General features: G+C 35.3%; 1 protein-coding gene across 11 annotated transcripts in view; it reads right to left on the bottom strand.

Annotated features, from left to right (window-relative positions):
* Positions 1 to 24,084, bottom strand: part of KaiR1D (Kainate-type ionotropic glutamate receptor subunit 1D) — a 349,648-nt gene that overhangs the window by 276,621 nt on the left and 48,943 nt on the right. The gene's annotated exons all lie outside the window — the stretch shown is intronic.

Below are 24,084 nucleotides of genomic sequence, written 5' to 3' on the forward strand. Positions count from 1 at the left end.
TGTGGATTCAAATACTTTTATATGTGGGTAGGTTTGATGCTAAAAATAAACCAACGTATATTTATGATTATTCATAAACATCACGTAATCCAAATTTGTTAATAATATCACAAATATATGTGGGTATTTATGGTTATTCATCAACATCACGTGATCCAAATTTTTTAACAATATCATGAATATATGTGGATAAGTTTGGTGTTAGAAATAAACTAATATATATTCAAGATTATTCATAAACATCAAGTGGATCCAAATTTTATAACAATGAAATAATTGCACATATATTTAAAACCGTTTAATCTTAGAGATCCAGAAATTTGGAAATTAAAAGATCTGGAAACTTAAATATTAAAAAATTACAAAGTTTTTACATGTAAAAAGTTGAAATACTTTAAAAAATTTGAGAATTCAAAAATGTAAAAATTTGTGAATTCAATCCGTAAATCGAAAAACTTACTAAGAATCTAAAAAGCTTGAAATTTCGAAAATGTCTCAATAATTCTAGTGGCGAAAAAAGGGGACGAAGTTTTATGGAAAAGAAGGAATCACGTTGGCTCATACGGTTAGTTTATTCGGAATCGTATTTTATTCGCAGTTTTTTCTCAAGATGGCTGCATCGGTAACCCCGGTAAAACCAAGATGAATCGGTGGTGCTTGAGCTCGCGACTTAAATGGGGTGGCTCTTAGCGGACCGCGGATATAGAAACGCGGTTTCTATTATCCGGTCGCGACGAGATCTCAAGCCGCGAAGGCGACGTCATTCGGAAATTGGAAAATTTATCTTGGCGGGTAAAAAAGGGCCAACTCGATATATAGCCGGCTGCGACCGGGTGCAGCGAGATTTTTCCAGGAAGCTGCTTACCACCGTTACATTTGATTTATCGCTGATGGCACGTTGCGCGACCGTGCAACCGGAATTAAGTAACCCGCGATAATTTACCCTGTCTGCTTCGTTCTGGAATATTTACTGGGACTCGATTAATTTCTGCGGTACGACTAGTTGGCTTGTTTATATTTTTCGCGGAATATTCAGGTGGAAAATTTGAAATATTGCTATCGAAGATTATAGAAGGTAATACTAATTATTACGACTGTTATCTTTGCTTTATGTCACAATTTTAATACGTTCATGTTAATCACTTTGGCTGCTAGCCTAACCACTTTTGGATGGTTCAGGAAGTTTTAGTCAATCATCCATTTTATGAGACACGTTGTCACATATCTCGTAATTGATTATTGTGGTGGATACTTGAAGATATAGTAATAAAAATAGCTGAGTTCAGACAGAATTCTAGGTTTCTTCAAAATAGGTACTGCAATATTGAAATTGTAGATAGAATTATAGAAGTTAATACATATGTCAGCAAATTTGATTTACATATTAAATGATTTATACATCAAAAACATGTTCAAGTTTAACGCGTCATATATCAAATTTAATACATTGTATTTGAGTTAATCATCCATTTTATGACATGTTTTCACGTACCTCATTCTGATAAATACTTGATATAATAAAAATATCTGAATGTCAGAATAATTGGTCAAATTCGTTGAAGATATAATTAGATAACACATTTAACATACTCAAAGTGTTATAGGTGGAAGTTTAATACAAATTGGTAAAATAAAGCAGCAGAATATTTTTTAGGCAGCAATGTGAAATTTGAAGCTTGAAAAGTAACTACATATACAAACCTTTTAATTAACAGAAAAATACTTGTCGATTGAGATAAACAGTATGTTAGAGAGAAATTTAATTAGGACACTCCACAGTGATGGCGATCGATGCTGATAATTACACCCTCTGTTTAAAGACCTCTCAATTAATGAAACTACAGTACAATATTATAGTTTCAAAGTTACAGTACAGTACAATATATAGTTTCAAAGAAAAATTTAAGTTAATTTCCTACATTTGTGAAATAAAAATATAGTCCAAACCTCCATCTTTAAAATTACTGAGACTTTCTCCGGAACCTCCGTTTTTAAAATTCCAGATTTTCTGGAACCTCCATGTAAAAATAACTTTATAAAAATTTATTCTTACTTATTTTAAATGTACCTTATATTTAATTTTATCTTTCCAACCAGACCATTTGAGTTCACAGTACCGAAAGTACACGACCGACAGTCACATAACCTTCCTGTAATCCTAAACACTTTTCACTGGCTCCCATATTCATTTGTCACGTGTTCTCGAAATATGTTGCAAACAAAGCCAGAAACATAAAGTCAGAAGCGAGGCTTACATTCACGCTCCAGTTACACTGTTATGAAGGCTCAGTTTTAATATTCAAGATATACGAGTGGATAAATCGTGATAAGCGGTAAGGATATGAAGGTTGCCGTTGGCTACAGCCTGTTTTCAATCCGTACATCCTTCCTGCAGTTTCACGGTTTACTCTCTCCCGGTTTCTCCGATGTTTTCGTTTACTTTTCCAACCGGCCGCCATTTCCTCCGTCGTAACTGCCCCGCTTCGTCGCCTATCCAATCGCGTCGGATAACCGCGCGTAAAATCTCCGATGTGTGCCCTGTTTTACAAGCAGCCGGAAAACATCTTACTACGTGGCTTTTTATTTATTCTGCCATCGTAACGTTGCCATGGGGAAATTGAAATCCAAAGGCAGATGAATCACGATCGAAATGAATTTCTTTATTTATCGAACGCACTACCTCCACTTCTTTTTGAGGACATGATTCTTCATTTATGTATTGAACTTTATATGACTTTTGCGATGTCTAATTTGGGAGAACTTGTAGAGAGGTATGTTCTAATCAATATGTACATTGGATACGTGTATTAGATATGCACGTTAGGTGTGTACATTGAATAATATGATTGAAGTGTACTAATGGAGATGCTTGTATATTCGAAGACAATGTAGGTTATCTTTAAATAACAATATAACATAATATTTAGATAATAATAATAGTGAGTCAAGTATTTATTTTTGAGTGAAATTATTTTAAATTCTGAACTGAAAAATTTATGTACTCTTTTAAGGTTAATTTGACCGAATTTCTGAAGAAAATGGAATTTGAAATGTGAGCTTGATTTTAGCAATACATGTGTTTAAAATTGACTTTTGTAAATAGAATCAAGATTGTAGTGAATAAAATCAGTTAAAGAATAAACATTCTTCTTAATACCATAAATCGACCTTTCATTTCAAACAAACCACTTCTATAATAAATAACAAATATTGCAACAATGTGATTAAAGTAAATACAACACAATACGATACAATAGATTAAATAAATACACATTTATTTTAGCAAGCATCTTCATTAAAATAAATATATATATATATATATCAGGAAAAATAATGGTACAATTTATTAGATAACACAGATAGAAATCTTCAATTATATAACACCACCATTTTCTTGTAATTCTTAGACTTCATATTGAACTACTTTTTTAATTAAAGAACGAAATACAAATAGTTCGCAGGAGATGCAGCGCAATTAATTTACTTTATCGTAATATTGACTTAGCAGATTAAATCAGGAAAGTATCAAATGGTATAGCGAGGTAATCCAGAATAACGCGTTCAAAGAAACAGAAGAAAAACACGAAGAATTTAAGAAACGAGTTGAAAGTTCTCTGGTAACGATGTGTATATCCAATTTAGCCGTCCTCTCGTAACAATATTCTACCTCATTCCTTCACGTTTTATTCGTATTATTGCCATCGTGAAGTAGCCGTTTCAAACGTTACAACGATTTCCGGCTGCTATCGTTTTAACTATATCCGACATTTTTATTGCGCCCTGGTAATCCCTGATACTTTAGGAAAATGGAGGAAACGTTTAAGAAATTTTTTGTAATATTTTGTGGTCACATATAGGATTTTGCTCATGTGGGCATTTGAGGAATTTGAGGATTTCTGTATTTTAGAATTTAGGGATTTGGAAACTTAATAAGTTGCAAAATTTAAGATTTTGAGAATTTAGGGATTTAGGTATTTTACATTTACATATGGGATTTTGCTCATGTGGACATTTGAGGAATTTGAGGATTTCTGTATTTTAGAATTTAGGGATATGGAAGCTTGATAAGTTGCAAAATTTAAGATTTTGAGAATTTAGGGATTTAGGTATTTTACATTCACATATGGGATTTTGCTCATGTGGACATTTGAGGAATTTGAGGATTTCTGTATTTTAGAATTTAGGGATTTGGAAACTTAATAAGTTGCAAAATTTAAGATTTTGAGAATTTAGGGATTCAGGTATTTTACATTCACATATGGGATTTTGCTCATGTGGACATTTGAGGAATTTGAGAATTTCTGTATTTTAGAATTTAGGGATGTGAAAGCTTGATAAGTTGCAAAATTTAAGATTTTGAGAATTTAGGGATTCAGGTATTTTACATTCACATATGGGATTTTGCTCATGTGGACATTTGAGGAATTTGAGAATTTCTGTATTTTAGAATTTAGGGATGTGAAAGCTTGATAAGTTGGAAAATTTGAGATTTTGAGAATTTAGGAATTCAGATATTTGAAACATTAGTAATTATAGAATTAAACAATTCAAGAATTCAAAGATTATATTCAGGTAACTTAAAATCTTTACATTTTTGAAATTTTGAAATATAGCAAATTCGGAGTCTAAGAATTTAGAAACTCAAAAACGAAAAAACGCGACAAACTATCAAAAAGTTTGAAAGCTGAAAATTTTCATCTCTAAGAATAGAACTCGCAAAGTTCACATGTTTGTTATTCCAAAATCGAAATCGATATATCCAACCATTTCCCAGTAAATATTATATGCATATCATGTGCATATGTACATACGTGCAAACGTTAGTAACTGTCAAAATAGATGTAAATTGCTTCACGAGGGCAGAATCGATATTCCAGTAGCAACCATCTACTCTACATGGTATGCTATATTCATGGATGATCGTTCATTAACTGGCAATATCCTTAAATTGCCAAGATCGATTTAGGTCGCGAATTTGGCACGCTGCTCGCGAGCGTGTCGCTTCATCAAGCGAATAAAGTGCGAGCGTGTAAACCTCAACTGTATCACCCGACCGTTTCGACTCACACCCCTTTTCTCGCGAAACCTACATTTCCCTTGTGCCACTGGAAAACCGTTTCGCTACGTCCTCAAATACATACATATACATATATAGGTACATATATATACTTGCACACATAAATGAACACACTATTGCAACTTTGTTTCAACGAAACGGTCATATTGTTGTAATAAGTCGGTTGATAAAAAATTAACTGGTTAAATGCGGTATTCTGTTAATTTTTGAAGAGTGAGAGGTTCTCAAATTTTACTTATAAATTTACGGATTGATGAATATACATTATTTTGTTATTTTAGAAGTTTAACAGATTGAGGGATTACGATTTTATCAAATGACACATTTATAACAAAATTTCTAAATTTCAAAAATTTTTCAGATTTTGAAATCTATAAAATATTACATTTTAGATTTTTTCCAAATTTCCACATTTCCACATTTCCACATTTCCAAATTCCCAACTCCTCAAATTTCCAACTCCACAAATTCCCAGCTCCCCAAATTCCCAACTCCCCAAATTTCCAACTCCCCAATTTCCCAACTCCTCAAATTCCCAACTCCCCAAATTTCCAACTCCCCAAATTCCCAACTCCTCTATTTCCAGCTTCCCAAATTCCCAACTCCCTAAATTCCCAACTCCTCAAATTTCCAACTCCCCAAATTTCCATCTCCCCAAATTCCCAGCTCCCCAAATTCCCAACTCCCTAAATTCCCAACTCCCCCAATTCCCAACTCCTCAAATTCCCAACTCCCCAAATTTCCAACTCCCCAAATTCCCAACTCCTCAAATTTCCAACTCCTCAAATTTCCAACTCCCCAAATTCCCAACTCCTCAGATTTCCAGCTTCCCAAATTCCCAACTCCCCAAATTTCCAACTCCCCAATTTCCCAACTCCTCAAATTTCCAACTCCCCAAATTCCCAACTCCTCAGATTTCCAGCTTCCCAAATTCCCAACTCCCCAAATTTCCAACTCCCCAATTTCCCAACTCCTCAAATTCCCAACTCCCCAAATTTCCAACTCCCCAAATTCCCAACTACTCTATTTCCAGCTTCCCAAATTCCCAACTCCCTAAATTCCCAAATCCTCAAATTTCCAACTCCCCAAATTTCCATCTCCCCAAATTCCCAACTCTCCAAATTCCCAACTCCCCAAATTCCCAACTCCCCAAATTCCCAACTCCTCAAATTTCCAGCTTCCCAAATTCCCAACTCCTCAAATTCCCAACTCCCTAAGTTCCCAACTCTTAAATTCCCAACTCCCCAAATTCCCAACTCCTCAAATTTCCAACTCCTCAAATTCCCAGCTCCCCAAATTCCCAACTCCCTAAATTCCCAACTCCCCAAATTCCCAACTCCCCAAATTCCCAACTCCCTAAATTCCCAACTCCCCAAATTCCCAACTCCCCAAATTCCCAACTCCCCAAGTTCTCAACTCTCCAAATTCCCAGCTCCCTAAATTCCCAACTCCTAAAATTTCCAACTCTCCAATTTCCCAACTCCCCAAATTCCCAAATTCCCAAAATTCCCAACTCTCCAAATTTCCAAATTCTCAAGTTCCCACACTTCCAAATTTCCAATTTCCCTAGTCCCCAAAATGCTAAGTTCCCAAATTCTAAAAATCCCAAATTTCTTCCCTACTCTTAAACTCCTTAACTAATTACGTCATCAAATTAACTCGACCTTCTCTCAAGTTAATAACCTTCCCTCCCTGCCTTAACAAAAACAATTTTTTTCGACAGCAAATACTCTGTAAAATGCACCGTCGTGAAGTAAATGCACCTGATGAAGCTCTCGAGTGTAACGAGCCCGGAAGATTAATACTGCCGGACACGGTGGCTCGTTGGTATTCTTGGTAGGCACGTAATCAACACTGTTGAAAGGAAGGAAGCAACTAGGCGACAGTCGTCGAGAAAATCACTGACGGAACAAAGCTCGCAATTTTCGCCGTTTGTCCTTCAGGGCAATTTGAGTGGCTTCTTTCTATGTTGCGTGAACCTCTTGCTTTCACCTTTGTCCCGGTTTACGTAGCCGGAAACGCTGGCTCAAATACGCTACGACCCTTGAGAAAATGGCGCGGCACAATATTTGGAAAAGGAGCACGAAGATGAATGGCGGAGGCCACTGGGAATTAAATGTAACCGTAGTTCGCTAACAAAAGACGTCCTAATTATCAGCACAGTCAATGAACTTCCGTGCTCAGACATGGAGAACAATTGTACAACAAGGAATTTTCAGATTTATTTGAAACGTGCAGTTTATTCATTTTGATTTTGCGATTTTTTGCTGCATTTTTTGTGTATCTTTTTTGGTTATTACGTGGAGTGTACTTAAGTGGAGCGTTTTAATTTTAGTGACGTTGAAAATGAAGATTGCTAATGGGAAATTGCGTGTTTTCATAACATTTAATGAAGCTGGAAAGGTTTACTCTAAGGTCACTGTCAATATTTTAATGTCATTGTTATTTCATAATAAAAATGATTTAATGTCTAAATTAAGCGGGAGTTGTCTTGATATTATGTTCGTTATTCAATGTCAATCGCTAATCGATGAAGTTCACGATTAAAGTTAATTTGTGTTGGAAATTAAAGTCAGAATTAAAAATTAAACATTTATTTTCAGTTAGGAAGTCATTCAATTAACTGTTGCAATATATAGAATTCTTAAATAAAGAAGTTATGAGACAAACATTTAATGTCAAATTCAATTGAAAATTTGGTTAATTAAATTTAAAACTTGATTAACTAATTTAAGACCTGATAGCAAACGTCATACACATTACAAAATTCTAAAACATAATAAAAAATAAAATTTGCAATTTAAACGCAACTTTTTCCGAAAATTCGATAAAAGATTCAGATTCGTTCGAACATAGAAAATCGCCGCATCGTCGGCGAAGAGCATGACACGAGAAACGCGCGTGGAATATCTCGACGAACGTGTGGAATCGTGGATGAAAATGGGGGAAGGAGGACATGGCACAACAACGGCTCCTCCTACCGGAAGTAATGCCATAAAATATTCATGGACGATTTTCCACATTGGACGACAGAAATTACCACGAGCCAGAGGCACGGTTTGCGCGGGAACCGCGGCATTTTATTTATACCCGCTTTTCACCGGTTAATTCGTAGCCCCCGCGCGTGTGTGTCTGCCCTGACCTGGTCCACCCTTTATCCCCATTCACCCCAACCCCATGTGGTCCCTCATTGAATCTTGCTGGTGCTTTATTTCCACGGGATAGAGTGAGTTCACGCGGGACATATTCGGTTGCGTGTACACTCCACTGCAATGTACGCTTTCATTCACGCGGAGAAATATGTAAACTATGTTTTTAAATTTACTAATATTCACATTTTTTCATTTTAGAGAAATTTTCAGAGATTTCTACGTTTGCAAAGGTTCAAAATTGCAAATTTTCTAGATCACAAATTTTTGAATTTCTGATTGTTCAAATTCTTTAAGTATGCTGTTCTTGAAGTTGTCGAACACCTTTTCAGATATCTAGGACCAGAAATACTTAGATCATTGACCCTCTAGGACCATAAATCGTCGAATATCTAGATATCTAGATTCCTAGATTTTGAAACTCTTTGATCATGAAATCGCTATATCTCCCAATTTCTGAATTACCTAATTACTGTTGTAATTGATCCCCATAATCCTAGAATCCTTCAGTTCTAAATGATTATGGTTTAGATCCTTATATTTCCAATTTTCAATACTCTAAATAACTACTCTCTAGATTCCTATGCCACCAAATTCCTATTCTCCAAATGACTATTGTCCAAATTCCAATAGCCCCAAATCTCTATACCTCAAATCACTCTTGTTTAGATCTCTACATCCCGCAATTCTGAGATCTTCAGATCACTACAGCCTAGGTCTGCATTTTTCAATTTCTGAATCCTTAAAATTCCTGTCACTCAGACTCTTTCCACATCCTCAGACTTCTCACATCCTCAAATCGCTATAATCCAAATCCCAAGCTAAAAAATTCTTAAATTATCAAATCCTAGATCCTCCGATCCTAACATTCCTAATTCCTATTATCCTAACCGTATAGTCTCACATCCTCGAACTTTCAAAACCACAAAAGTCCTTGTAAGTCCTAATCTAACTACGTAAACCACACCCACAACACCTCCATCACCTTCCTGCATATTTTCTCCAGGGAAAATAAATTTGCACCGCGTACGTTAGGTAGAAAAACGCTCCTCGCGTAATTTATGTCCGCATCGTTATCGGAGCCTGACTACCACTTCTCGTATCTTTATCCTTGGTCCGCGACACTGACACGGTTAGTTAAACCCGGCTACCTTGTTCTAACAAACGACCAAGCGAACGGTACACTGTTTGCGAATGTTAATTACCGAAATTGATGACATTAACATGAAGCAACGACGTCATACCCGTGCAAATATGCCAACGAACGAGGCGTACTTTGATAAGAAGAAGCCGACGCGACGGAATTTTCAACGAACGGATAACACAAGCGATTTACCACCCGGAGTTTAACCGGAATTCATTATTACATGGCCGAAAATTAATATTGACAGAAGTTTTTACACCGATGTACATATTCGAGAGAAATAATTGGTAAACAGGAGAGCAAAAGGGTATGGCACGCGGACCGGTTGAAATGCTTCAAATATTTCGTTCAGGAATTGCTGGTGGAACATAAATTACCAGACGAGTGAATTGTTTATGTTAATCGTACAGAAATGCAGGAAAACACCGTTTAAATAAATTATTCTTGATTTAATTGGAAATTTGTACGTTATACGTTAATAGGACAAAATGCTTCTGAAATGAATTCCCGTGAGGAATATGGAGGTTTTCAAATATAAAATTCAAGATGTGGCAATGAAATGTATACTTTATTGTTATATAATTCGCTCGATAAAACGAACATAGCTTCGGTTTTATGCTGGCTATTTTGAAGCTATAAATCTTTGAAATGACCATCAACGATGTCAAAGTTATGCCACAGTTTTTATGTTCGATGTTCACATTCGTGTTTTATACCTGTCGTTTATGTCACAAAAATCTTGACAATAACGTGCCAGTTGGATAAAACATTTTAGCGATAAAATGTATGAAGGTTTGATGCGTACGGAGATTAAAAATCTATGCATAATAAGATTAAAAAATATTTACCATTACGCGATACCGAAATGCCATTTTTATTACGGAAATGTCATTGTCGAAGAGTTCGACGATATCGGAATAAAATATTTTTCAGATAAATCCATGTAATGGTACGGAGAACACGAAATATTTATTATCCGGATAAAAAATATTTACCATTATGCGGGACCGAAATACCGGTTTTATGTTAAGGTATTATAAATATGGAAGCGAATTTCGTGAAAGTAAATCTTTCGAAACTCCAACAACGATTGTGCATCTAGACATAAATTATTATCCGAGACTGTGTTGTTCGGTGAAATAGTGTGTTGTGTATGTATGGGGAGTATTATAGCGTCGCTGATATTCGCAGCGTCTTGAAATAAAGCCATGAGTGGAGTCGATAAACGTATAGTCAGACATGGCGAAGTAGAAACTAAATATATGCAACATTTGATATACATGTTTCGAAATAAACCTTTTCATACTTTCTGTAGAAACAATTTTTCATTTGGAAATGTTAAGGACCTCAATTTTCAATTTTTATTCAAGGGAAATATTTATACATGTGATATTGACATTGATTCCTCTGATATTATATTCTACAAACTTTTTAATTTTCAAATTCTCATATCTTCATGATGACCCTTTCAATTTTTTATTTCAATTTTTGAAATTCAACTAAATTTTGAAATATTGGTTTAGCAGTTTTTGAACAAAATGGACACCTCTGTTTTTATCAGTTACTAATAATAAAAGTCTAAGTGAAATTAATATTTTATTTTTTCTGATAAAAGTCATCCTTATGCAATTATTCTGCAAGAACGGTATCAACATTTAGCATTTAATTTTACCATTTAATTAAATTAAACTACATATACATGAAGCATAAAAGTTAAACACGAAACAGTATTAATTCACCAAAATAAGATTTGCGGTAGCTGAAAGTTTAATCGTAGTCAATATTTCCCACAAGTATCGCAAGAAGTTGACGTGGAGCAACTTCAACTTTTTCCTCAGCACAATTTATTTCCATAATAATAATGAAAAGACATTTAATAGCAGGACAGTAATATATCTCTGTCAAGTGAGCCAGTGGCAAGCCTATCCCGGAAACGTATGAAAAAGGCGTGAAACGTTTTTGCTGCCCTGTAACAGCCTCTGGTCATAGAAATGGACTTGCATCCGCTGCCAAGCTCGTATCGGAAAGGCATTTGACTAAAGCTTAAAGGATTCACGGCATTGTTAAACCGTTTTCTGCGCGCTCCGGGTAGCAAAGAGAGCTGTCACAAAGAGGAAATGCCATGAATATTTGTCCTGTGTCGCGACGCAGCACGTGAACTTGCACGTTTTCATATACTCGAAAGCGATACATGTGCGTCACAGCTTTACGATAAAACGACGCGAATCATTTCAATAAGAGAATTTAAGTGAACTGTATCTAAAGAAATGTTCGAAACACTCGTAATAGAATGATAGATCGTGACACTCGACACTTCTGTAATCTTTTTGAAGAGGTTTTTCTTGTGTGCAATAAAATCGGTCTTCTGTATGGAGACAACCTTGCTAAACATTTGTATGTACAGCGTCAGCATAAGTGACGATTTAACGACGGAATCGGGATTCCAACAAGTGAATATAAGTGGACCGTATCTAATGTAAGTTTCACTTCGAACGGCTAGAGTTTTTTCTATGTAATAAGAGAGTCTCTTCGAAGAATTTTTACGTTTTACGAAAGCTGGGAGTTGGTACAATTTTTGTGACATTGCTGAGGGAAAACGGTTTCCGATTTTCTATTGGTTTAGCTAAAATTCGGGTAGAGATGGAAATGCAAGTATGACGTCTTTTCCCCAAAGCGACCCTGCAAGTAATAAAACCTTGACACGAATAGAAAACTGCAAAAATACTCTGCTGAGGTTAAAGGTTCTAACGAGATGTGACTGACAAATCAAAAAATACTCGCTAGAATGACTTCTTGAATTTTGCTGTTACGTGTAAATTATTGATTTCAAATTACAAATGAAGGATAATCGGCAAACAACCGCTGGAAACCCCGTATCCCTAAATCCCTGTATCTCTAAATCTCTGTATTGCTAAATCCCCGAATTCCTATATTACCGTATCCCTAAATCCCCGAATTTCTATATTAGCGAACTCCTAAATTTCCATATTCCCAATTTTTTATATTTCCAAATTTCCATATCCCTAAATCTTCGTATCTCTAAATCCTCGTTCCCTAAATCCCGTATCCCTAAATCCCCGTACTGAAACCTAATCCTCTCACTGTACTATTCTAAGATATAACACGTATCAGAACACAGTTTTCATCGCAAAATTTTCATCGTCAAATGATTGCCAATTAAATTCTTGAACTTCGAATCAATGGTTTCATACGAACAATCATACAAAAGGAGAACGAGATCCCCGCAACGTTTAGAACTCGGGGATGAAATGAAACGGACCGCCATTGGATCAAAGAACAGATAATCAAATGTCGAGCAGGGATAAAGGAAACAGCGAGTCAAGCTCTCTATTATAAATCCTTATTGCGATGAACAGCGAAATTCGATCTCCCCGGAAAAGGAATAAAGAAAATGAAAAAGACTGCGGTAAAGAGAAACTTTTTGTTCGATGATGTTTCGGTGAGAAGCATCTTAGGGGATCACGGTATGACGGTGACCGAACATCGATTATTCGTTGAATGACAGTCCAACTGACCTCTGGTTATTTCCCCACGGGGAATTCCTGACACTCTGCACCCCCATATATCTCAATCTTCCCTTGGGGTTGAACATAATCGAGGAGAATTAGCGTGTAAACCTTTCAGCGTTTATCGGTTGAATATTGATTCGGATATTTGAGTGATGCGCATCAGATTTTGGGGAGCATATTGTTCAAATGAAAGTTGTACGATCATGATTGCTTTAGCAATTTTAATCGATGTAATAGACTTAGGTGATATTGGAATATTAATAAATTAATAGTTTATACTTGTCATGTTTAAATCAGAGGTCCACAATAATATTCCTATAGGTTTTTAGAATCTTAATTTAGAAATCTTCCATTTCTTTAAACCTCACATCAATATTCATATGTAAGTAGATATCTACATTTTTAGATTTTCATGCCCCTAGATTGCCGAATCTCTATATCACCGTATTTGCAAATCCCCGTGTCAGTAACTTCTCGAATTCTTATATTACCGCACTCCTAAATTCCCATATCCCTAATTCTCATATTCCCAATTTTCTATATCTGAAAATTTCCATATCCCTGAATCCCCGTATCCCTAAAACCCCGCATCCCTAAGTCCCGTATCTCTAAATCCCGTATCCCTAAATCCCCTATTCCTAAATCCTCATACCCCTAAATCCCCGTATCCCTAAATCCCCTATTACTACATCCTCATACCCCTAAATCCCCGTATCCCTAAATCCCCGTATCCCTAAATTCCCGTATCTCTAAATCCCCGTATCCCTAAATCCCCGCATTCCTAAATCCCGTATCCCTCAATCCCGTAACCCTAAATCCCGTATCCCTAAATTCCGTATTCCTAAATCCCCGTATCCCGAAATCCCGTATCCCTAAATTCCGTATCCCTAAATCTCCATATCCCTAAATCCCGTATCCCTAAATCCCGTATCCCTAAATCTCGTAACCCTAAATCCCGTATCCCTAAATCCCATATCCCTAAATCCCGTATCCCTAAATCCCGTATCCCTAAATCCCGTATCCCTAAATCCCATATCCCTAAATCCTGTATCCCTAAATCCCGTATCCCTAAATCCCGTATCCCTAAATCCCGTATCCCTAAATCCCGTATCCCTAAATCCCGTATCCCTAAATCCCGTATCCCTAAATCCCTACCCCCAAAATCCCATATCTTTTACTTCCACATTAACCAACACAATACATTTAATTATCCACTTAATTCGCCCACAACAGAATCTTCTCTAATTTCAACGAAAATCCGAGACCAAATTTCTACAATTTTACGAGTTTAATTATCCAACTACTATTTCAATGAAACCACACTCGGCCATTTATCAGATCCATTCACAAAAGGCAGCATTATCACAGAATTACAACGATAACAGCAAACAAGATTATAGTTCCTCGTAATCTTTCATCGCATTTTAAGTACGACATCACAATGAACATTCAAGACCGGTAGATCGGAACGTAATCGTGTATACACCCGCCGCATTAGTATTCCCGTCGTTTTGATAAAGCAGTCGTTACGACCAACATGAGAGAACATTGGCTGTTAAATCGGAAACGGGTGTCCAACTTTCCCACTGTAAATTGAAGATCACCTGAGCTTCTATTTCCGGATTTCGCCGGAGGTAAAGGCGTCGGATTTTACGGGCGCAGCAACCCCATAAGCTGCTTTCGTTGTAACATCAATGTACAAGCTAGCCCATACCGTTGTATTTGTCAGCGTCATGGTTTACGAAGCCAGACTCGCGCGAAACAGATACATATTTACAACCGTTGTGTACCAGCACGCCACCGGTATATCCTCTTTTCTTTTTCGACCATTGTTTCGTTCTCCACGTGCGCAATTTCCCATTCGACGCGTTATATATTTTCCAGGCTTTGATCTCTTCGAGCTACCAGCATAATCTTCTGACGATTCTCTACCGCATAATTTACTTGTTCGCGGCCGTCGTTATTGTTTAAGACAAGCTTTTAAAGTTATCAGTTCGCGAGACAAGTTCGTGAAGTTTCCAAGTTCTTGAGACAAGTTTTTATAATCTTGAAACATGTTTTTAAAGATGTGGTTATAATACTAAACCGTAGAATGCACACTTAACTTGAAATTGAAAAATAAATGATAAAGTATAAATTATAGTTATATATAGCAATAACTAGCAGCGTATAATACACATTTAACTTGAAATTGAAAATAAAATATAAATTATGTGCAATATTAATTCCGTATCCTAACAAAAATTGATAGAGATCTCAATGTAAAGTATAAATTATAGTTCTATCTAGGAATAACCACCAACGTATGATACACACTTCACTTGAAATTGAAAATAAAATATAAATTATGTTTTATGTTTTTACACATTAATTCTGTATCCTAATAAAAATCGGTAGAAATCTCCAGAAACATCTTTGCAAATTTTATAATTTAAAATATGAATATTGTGAACTGTTCAACCGGATTGATATTCATTTATTCGTAAATTAATTTATAAATGTACAATTTTAATAATGGGTATGAAAAACAAAAGTCCTGTCATTATTAACAACAACTTGCAACTTTAACATCTAAAATGTTTTAATGTTTTGAATCGAAAGTGTGTGATTACGAGTTGCCATCAGTAACAGAAATTTAATTGTACAAAAACCACCAATGTTCCCACAGATTTGTTACTAAATGAAGCAATAAAACGTAAGCAGTATAAATTCAGAATTTCGAACAATCAAAAATAAATTAGAGAACCTACGTGGCCCTATTAGAGATTTCACACAAATGAGGCAGAAAAAAAGTTCCAGCAATGTCAAGTAACTTCGCAGGGAAATAAATTGAGAGAACGAACGGAATATAGGTTGTGAAGAAAAAGAATGGTTCTTCAGATATTTCTTTCTGAAGAGTGTTGTCGTCAATTTGGCCCTTTATTAAAAAGTTTTCGACCATTCTAAAGAACGGTGAGAGACTAGCAACTTTGTAATAACAAGAATTTTTGTCTGTGTGATGTTTTCGATCTGGGGACATTTAATTGGCGAAAAATATTTTTCTTCAAACGTTTTAATGTGTTTTCGCTGTTCAACCGGAATTTTGCTTTCAAGGAAATGGAAGGGTTGATTGAATTTGTTAGTTATCGAGTGATGTTATGGGGATTTGGGGATTTTAGGATTTTTTGTAATTTTAAAATTTAAGGACTTTGTAGAATTTTAGAATTTTAGGATTTTTTTTAATTTTAGAATTTTAGGATTTTTTGTAATTTTAGAATTTTAGGATTTTTTGTAGTTTTAGAATTTTAGGATTTTTTGTCATTTTAGAATTTTAGAATTTTAGGATTTTTGTAATTTTAGAATTTTAGGATTTTTTATAGTTTTATAATTTTGGGATTTTAGGATTGTTTGTAATTTTAGAATTTTAGAATTCCTATTTCCCAAATTCCCGAATTTCCACCTTCTTAAATCCCCAAGGAAAAATTTTGCAATTTTACAATTTTACAATTTTACAATTTTACAATTTTACAATTTTACAATTTTACAATTTTACAATTTTACAATTTTACAATTTTGCAATTTTACAATTTTGCAATTTTGCAATTTTACAATTTTACAATTTTACAATTTTACAATTTTACAATTTTACAATTTTACAATTTTACAATTTTACAATTTTACAATTTTACAATTTTACAATAAAGTACATCAGAAACAGACGAATAATAATAAATGACCATTCCAAAAATGTGTGTTCATCCATAAACCCAAAATTCCTCTCGAAACACAAACGTGCCATAAAAAGCTTAATTGCGGCATTGAAGATTTAAAAGCAGAAATGGATTGAAAAATGGTCACTTACTACCACAAAGTACAGGACTACAGCAAAAACCTCTATGAATATAATTACACTTCGTACTACATTTTTACTCTTATGAATATTCAAACGAATCGATCAGATATTAAGCCCGATTCAATTTCATTCAATTTTCAGGTTACAAGAACTTTTCCAATTTATTCGATCCTCAATATCGTCGCGTGAAATTTCTATCCGGATTCGTTTATTTATTCGCACGGCCATTTATCCGTTTCACAAGAGTGAAGCGTAAATGAGGGATCGAAGTACGAAACTTTTCGTTCCGGTTGCGAGAAGAAACTGGGAAAAGAATTTTCGTAATGTTCCAGGAAGAATGATCCTCCGACGGAAGGATACCAATATCGTGGCTGACTATGCAAGTCGAAATCCTCTTACGAATTCTTTTGCTGAATAATTCACCGACGGATTAATGAAATCCTTCTAGTCACTTATTCGAGAAAAGCTATTCTTTGGCTGAGCCTAGTTTACATCCGTGGAGTAAGTGAAGGTGGTAGGGTACTAGTGTAAGATTATTATGCATCTTAATAACTTGTAGTTATTAGTTTTAATACTTCATGATATTTAATCCTGTGTGAGAGGATGATTTATTAGTAAAGTTATTAGTAGAGATGTTAAAGTGAAGAAGTGTAATTATAGTCACTTTGTATGTAATTTTCAAAAGTCCTAAATTTCTACTTTCTTGTATTCCAACTTCTTAAATCCCCAAATTCCTAAATTTTCACCTTCTTAGACTCCAACTTCTTAAATCGCCAAATTTCTCAATTTTCACCTTCTTAAATCCCCAATTTCCTAAATTTCCACCTTCTTAAATCCCCAAATTTCTAAATTTCCACCTTCTTAAATCCCCAATTTCCTAAATTTCCACCTTCTTAGACTCAAACTTCTTAAATCCCCAAATTTCTCAATTTTCACCTTCTTAAATCCCCAATTTCCTAAATTTCCACCTTCTGTGATCCTAACATCTTAAATCCCCAAATTCCTAAGTTTTCATCTTCTTAAATCCCAACTTCTTAAATCCCCAAATTCCTAAATTTCCACCTTCTTAAATCCCCAAATTTCTAAATTTCCACCTTCTTAAATTCCCAATTTCCTAAATTTCCACCTTCTTAGACTCAAACTTCGTAAATCCCCAAATTTCTAAATTTTCACCTTTTTAAATCCCAACTTCTTAAATCCCCAAATTTCTAAATTTCCACCTTCTTAAATCTCCAATTTCCTAAATTTCCACCTTCTTAAATCTCCAATTTCCTAAATTTCCACCTGCTTTGATCCCAACTTCTTAAATCCTCAAATTCCTAAGTTTCCACCTTCTTAAACCCCCAAATTCCTAAATTTCCACCTTTTTAAATTTCCAAATTTCTAAATTTCCACGTACTTTGATCCCAACTTCTTAAATCCCCAAATTCCTAAATTTCCACCTTCTTAAATCCCCAATTCTTAAATCCAACTGCTTAAATCTCCAAATTCCTACATCTCCAACTTCTTAAACTCCAAAATTCCTAAATCTCCAAATCCCGAAATGCCTAACTACTCAAATCCTCAAATTCTAAGATTCTAAAGTTCCATATGCATATGTCTATTATATCCTTCTTTTCATCGCAACATTCCAGTCCATATTTCCCAGAACTCACCTCCCACGTCACAATATAACTTCAACAGCTGCAGAACGGCAAAAATAATTTTCACCCGCTTTTTGCTCTTTCTAATTAATGCATAGCTGTACTCGAGGTACGAAGTTTGCACACAAAATTGCAAATAATATTTCGAAATCGTAGCACGCGATGAAGCTAACTAAAGGATTTACGAACGCTTCTATCTGTTCCCGGCCATTTTTTCCACTTACCGCTTAATGATCGCCGCAGCTAAAGCTGAAAGCAGCGTAAAATACGAATTTTTCGTTGTCTGCCTTTTTCCGTGGAACTGGGAAAAAGGGAGGTAGCTCGCGGAAATGGGGAAATTATAGTGAACGGGCATGACGTGCCTATTTATGATTCATATAAATCGTATCGCACGTAGCGTAGGTGGTTATACTCGGGCCCGGTCCATTATCTCCCTTGTAACGCCCATACGTAGCTTCCGTTATAACCGACACGGACGTGAGGATAAACCGTGCCGTGAATATTTATCTACGACTATTGCAAAATAAACGCGTTGCTCCTCGAACGTTATACTCTCTCGAAAATGTAATTCGGATCGTACCATAATTTCTGCTCTTCTCGAACTAACTGTCCCTAAGTTCCCGCAATCTGACAATTTCTTTTTGTAGGACACTCTTTGTAAGTTCAATTCAATTATATTAGATTGTTTGAATGACTTGAGGAACTTTGATGAAAAATTGTTGGCAGATTTAATTCAATTTTGGAGTAAAAAATTTGTTTGTTTTGAGAGAAATTAGTGAAAATTGAGTTCAGGTTGCTTTTTATTCTAGCTCAAAGAGGATGGCTATGTGAGGTTGTATTATACTATACACCATATACATATGCACACACATGTGTATGATATGATATGATCATATTATATGTATACATATGTTATATATTATATGTGTACTATACTGTACATGAACATATATGTACACGTGTATATACATGTATATGAGGTTGTATTATACTATGCATCATATACATATGAACATATATGTGCATACATATGTATACATATGCATATGTATGATGTATAGTATAGTCCAACCTCATATGCATATGTATATGTATACATATATGATACATGATATGTGATATGTAATCATATCATATATACATGCATATGTCATATACACACGTATATCGTATAGGGCAAGACGTGTTGTATATGTCATAGCATTATATCACCAAGTTCCCATCTAACATGTTAGTCATTTATGTTAAACTCATAGGAAACCTTACTATGTACCTCATAGTATTTAACAGACTTATTTGTCCTCACATGTATGAACATTATTCAATAAAATTTATCATCGTATATTATCCAATAAAATTATGTATCAATGTATACATGTCTACTATTCAATAACGTTATCTGTATATACAACTATTATTTACTCAGATAATTCATCATCATTCGTCAAAAGAACGAATGATTAGCTCAGGTGATAAATCCGTGCGTCACTCACATGTTGTATCACGGAATTACCGCGGACCAACCTCATCCTCCTAACAGAAGTATCCCTAAGATTCGATTGGATATTAAGCCGATGAAATTTCAGCGTGTAATGCAGCATGGACGCACGTATGCACAAGCGTGAACTAGGTTTAAGGTAACGTCGATACAGTGAATCTCGAAATTCATCGCTGGAAGCATTAACGTCGAAACATTAGGTTTCCGTAACAGAAGCCCGTTACGCAGAAACCGGTGTTGGACGCTCCTCGCGTTACATGGGAATACGACAACAGTTTGCAGCGTTTGACGCCCGCAAAATTCTAACCGGTATCTCAGGCAATGCCACGGGTTATAACGGAAACCCCTAATCGCTGATATCCCGTGAAAGGAAAAGCTGGCACGAAGCGCGAAAACGAGAGAAGGGTCGACCGTATCTAATATCCAGGCTCATAAACTTCTTTTTCTTTACTTCTTTCGTTTTCTTTTTTTTTCGCCCGGAAAACAAAAAGAAAGAGAATTGCGAGGGGTTGAAAAAGGAGGGAAGCTTTCCTATCACGGAGATGATATATGATCGCTACGAGTTAAGCTTTCAACGGTGGCCAGGATCTCGCCTGTAACGCAAATAAACCATTTTCGGCTCCCCACGACCCTAAAATAAATCGGCCAACCGTGGAGGTAAAATTGTATATTACGGTTTCGCTTTTCGTTCCCGGTGCAATCTCCGTCGATGTTATCCGTAATTGAGGAAATCTCCATAAGCTGGATCGAAACTCGTCGGTACTTCCGGCTTGGATAATGCGCACTTTGAGCAGCTACCTAACAGGAAGACGTACCGGTATTGCAGGTGTTATCGCTCGCGATGGAGGATTTCTTAGATTAGGTCTCTTGATGCTTAGTCTGATTTATCTCATTACAGGCATTTTACGGATCGTAACATTTATTGCTTTAACCTTGTACATTACAAACTACGATATTTATAATTGAGTTAAAAATGTGGTACGTTGAGGAGTTAGAAATTTGTCATTTATGAAGAATTAAAGAATGTACATAATTTGGAAATTTGGAAATTTTTCATTTGAAAATTCTATTCAAATCTGTGGTTGTCAAACTATTAAACTTACAAGTATACAAAACGAGTGTACAAAATTTGTAAATTTGAAAATCTCTAAATTACTGAATTTGTAAATTTGAAAGCATGTAAGTTCAATTTCTAAATACGTAAACTTACAAATTTAAAAATTAACTTGTCTTGAAGTATTATGAGTTTAGAATAAAGTCTTAAAATTTAGGCATATAAAATTAAGAGCTCGAAACGATAATAATTTGACTCCATCAAATTCTTTGTTCCATCATAAAACAATTCATTAAAAACCTTATTCTCTTATGGATCCTAAGATTTTTCCTATGAAACCTAATCACCCTAATTAACCTTCCTATCAAACGTTACCTATTCCTTCGATCAAGTACAATACCCAACAAGTCATCCAGAATATCTAGCACACAATTGAACAATACCCCAGCAGTGTGAGTTAAGATAAACGTTTTGGAACGTCAAAGAAGGTCGAACAATGAGAAATCAGCTGAGACCTGAATCGGAGATAAATCACACTCGGGGGCAACGTCGGGTGCTTTAATCATTGATAAGTACACGGTAACCGTTGAACTCGATGCTTTCTAACTCCTCCTCGGTAAACTTCCCTTGTAAACAGCCAGTGAGAAAGCTTGGGGGTATTGTTCGTACAGACGGCGCAGGAATTTGCCAAACAAGCAGTTGGAGGTACGGATGAAATTTCAAGTTGACAGCCGACTGATCGACGAGGTTAGGTTAATAGCGAAAGCGTGCATAGCTACTCGAATAGATTCACTCGCTTTGTCCTATCGATAAACAGCCTCTCGCCTCAGAAACGGACATTTCCGTCCAAATTTCCTGTCCACGTGACGGGGTCACCATTGTACTCGCTACCAGAATCGATGACAAAGATCGATGCATCGATGACAGTGATTTACGAACCTCGGATGCGACGTGATCAGTACCTACCGCAATTATTACCAGTTTTCAATGCAATGCCTACTTTGAGATACGAGAAATTAATTATAACGACAGATCTGGCGGAGTCTCGCTATATTGCCCTTTGGAACAATGATCGCTGAGTTTATTTGGTGATTCGTGCATTCTGACATTGTGAGGTGGAAATTCATATTGACACAGTAAATTTTACGATTTAGAGTTGGAAGTTTAAAAGCTTGAAGTTTCGTAAATTTCCAAAATCACTTAAACCTAAGATCACAGAAAATTAAAAATCTCAAAGACAAGACAAAATGTCAAAAGCCTACAAATTTTTAGGTTTCAAGTTCCCTAAATCAAACTGTGTCCTCCTTATCTAACCAACAGAAGAATAATGAAATAAAAATAGGTCGACAGGAAGTCGTTTTGCTCAATCAAGCAATTTGTCCAGAAAGTAGGACCGCGCGACGGTTGCCAAGAAAGAATGTAGCCAATCTCGAGAGTATAAACAAATAAAGCTGTGTAAGGTTTTTGAGAAATGCATGGAGGAATAGAATCATGGATGGCCGGCGAAATGATGATGTACTTCGCAAAAACGTCTCGAAATATTTGTCGCCGTCGTCGACGTTACAGGATGCGAATATGGTTCAATGTTAGCTGGCGTTAGAGCTCTTGTATGCTCGTACAACACCAACCCATCCGGAAAATACAACCGACGCTATACTGCAAGTTAGACCGTCTGTTCCAAAACGTGTTCGCAAACTGGTACTTCGTTTCGATTATAACGACAAAACATGCAAATTATTACTTCGCTGTAACTATGACGCAGTGCATATTATGTAACGCTTCATACACGTTTAAATTACAAGTGTCTGTGTTTTCGTGAGTTTTATTACTGCACTTTTGAAGCTTCTTGTATGTTTTTATTCAGTATGTGACATTTCATACGTACAATTAAAATAAAATTGTTTGCAATTAATTTCATAATTTTTTACTTGTGAAGTTTTGAGATACTCATATTACTCTATAGATGAAATAAATAACGAAATATTATAATAATAAAACAAGCTATTTTTTGTTTCATTTGTAACAATACCATCTAACGTTTTTCACTGATTTTAATAGTTTTAATAATATACATATGAAAATCATATTAATGTCATTCAAGTAGCAAAAATTTAAAACTTTATGTCCTTTGGCTAGAAGTTAATTGTACGTTTCGCTTGGAAATTCAAAATGGAAATATAACTTCATTTCCTTTGCAACATAACCTCACATAACCTCTCTTATAAAATTCAGCTTATTATTCGACATGACAATTAAACGAATAATGTTATTATACTTTCAACATGGAATGTAAAGGTAAAGAATATATTTGAGAGTGTATTTCGCGATGAAACAACGGTAAAGTATGGATAAAAAAGCTTTGGAGCACACTGTACTCGTTCTCACGTTCCTTCCATTTGTACATAAACGCACGGTGCAAAGAACAGGTGGAAAAAGGGAAGTTCGTGAAGCATGACAATGACATTTCGCAGGAATTTTCCAGGATAGACGGAACAACATGAGCAGAGAAACAGTTGATTTAAGGAAGATGAAAGGATAAGAAATGGAAGAGATAAAAAGGCCCGGAGACATTTCAGTAGCGTCTAGAATAGACTTCAGCTTTTTAATATCATCACGTTCAAGTAAAGAGTCAAGTCGAAGGTTATTTCGCAACTTTCGAGATAACAAGTGCGAGAGAAGGAAGTTCAAGAAAGGATTTTCAATATCTCGAAGTTCTGAACATTCGAAGATTTCGAAGTCACAAAATTTTTCATTAGTAGTCTCTTAAAGAATCTAAACATTATTTTCCAAAATTTTAAAGTTTCAAGAGTTTCAAATTCCACAAGTCAAAAATTTTAAAATTACAAAAATTGAATGAACTTCAATGAGGTTAAAAATGAATGAGGTTAATGAAATTGAATGACAAAATTTCATTAACCTCTCAATAAATACAACAGTATCGACAAACATCGTTCCAACAAATAGAACTACCGATTACGCTTCTGTTATGATAACGTGAATTGAATATATCGAAATAAACATCGAAATTGAATAAACATCGAAATAACCATAACATCAACACGATGGAAACCAGAGAAGACACAACAACTGAAAATTAATCTAACAATCGATTTGCTTGTTGCTAGCAATCACTTTCAATAATTATAAATTTGTAACT

Source organism: Megachile rotundata, chromosome 9, assembly GCF_050947335.1.
Source record: "Megachile rotundata isolate GNS110a chromosome 9, iyMegRotu1, whole genome shotgun sequence".
NCBI classification, from domain to species: Eukaryota; Metazoa; Arthropoda; class Insecta; order Hymenoptera; family Megachilidae; genus Megachile; species Megachile rotundata.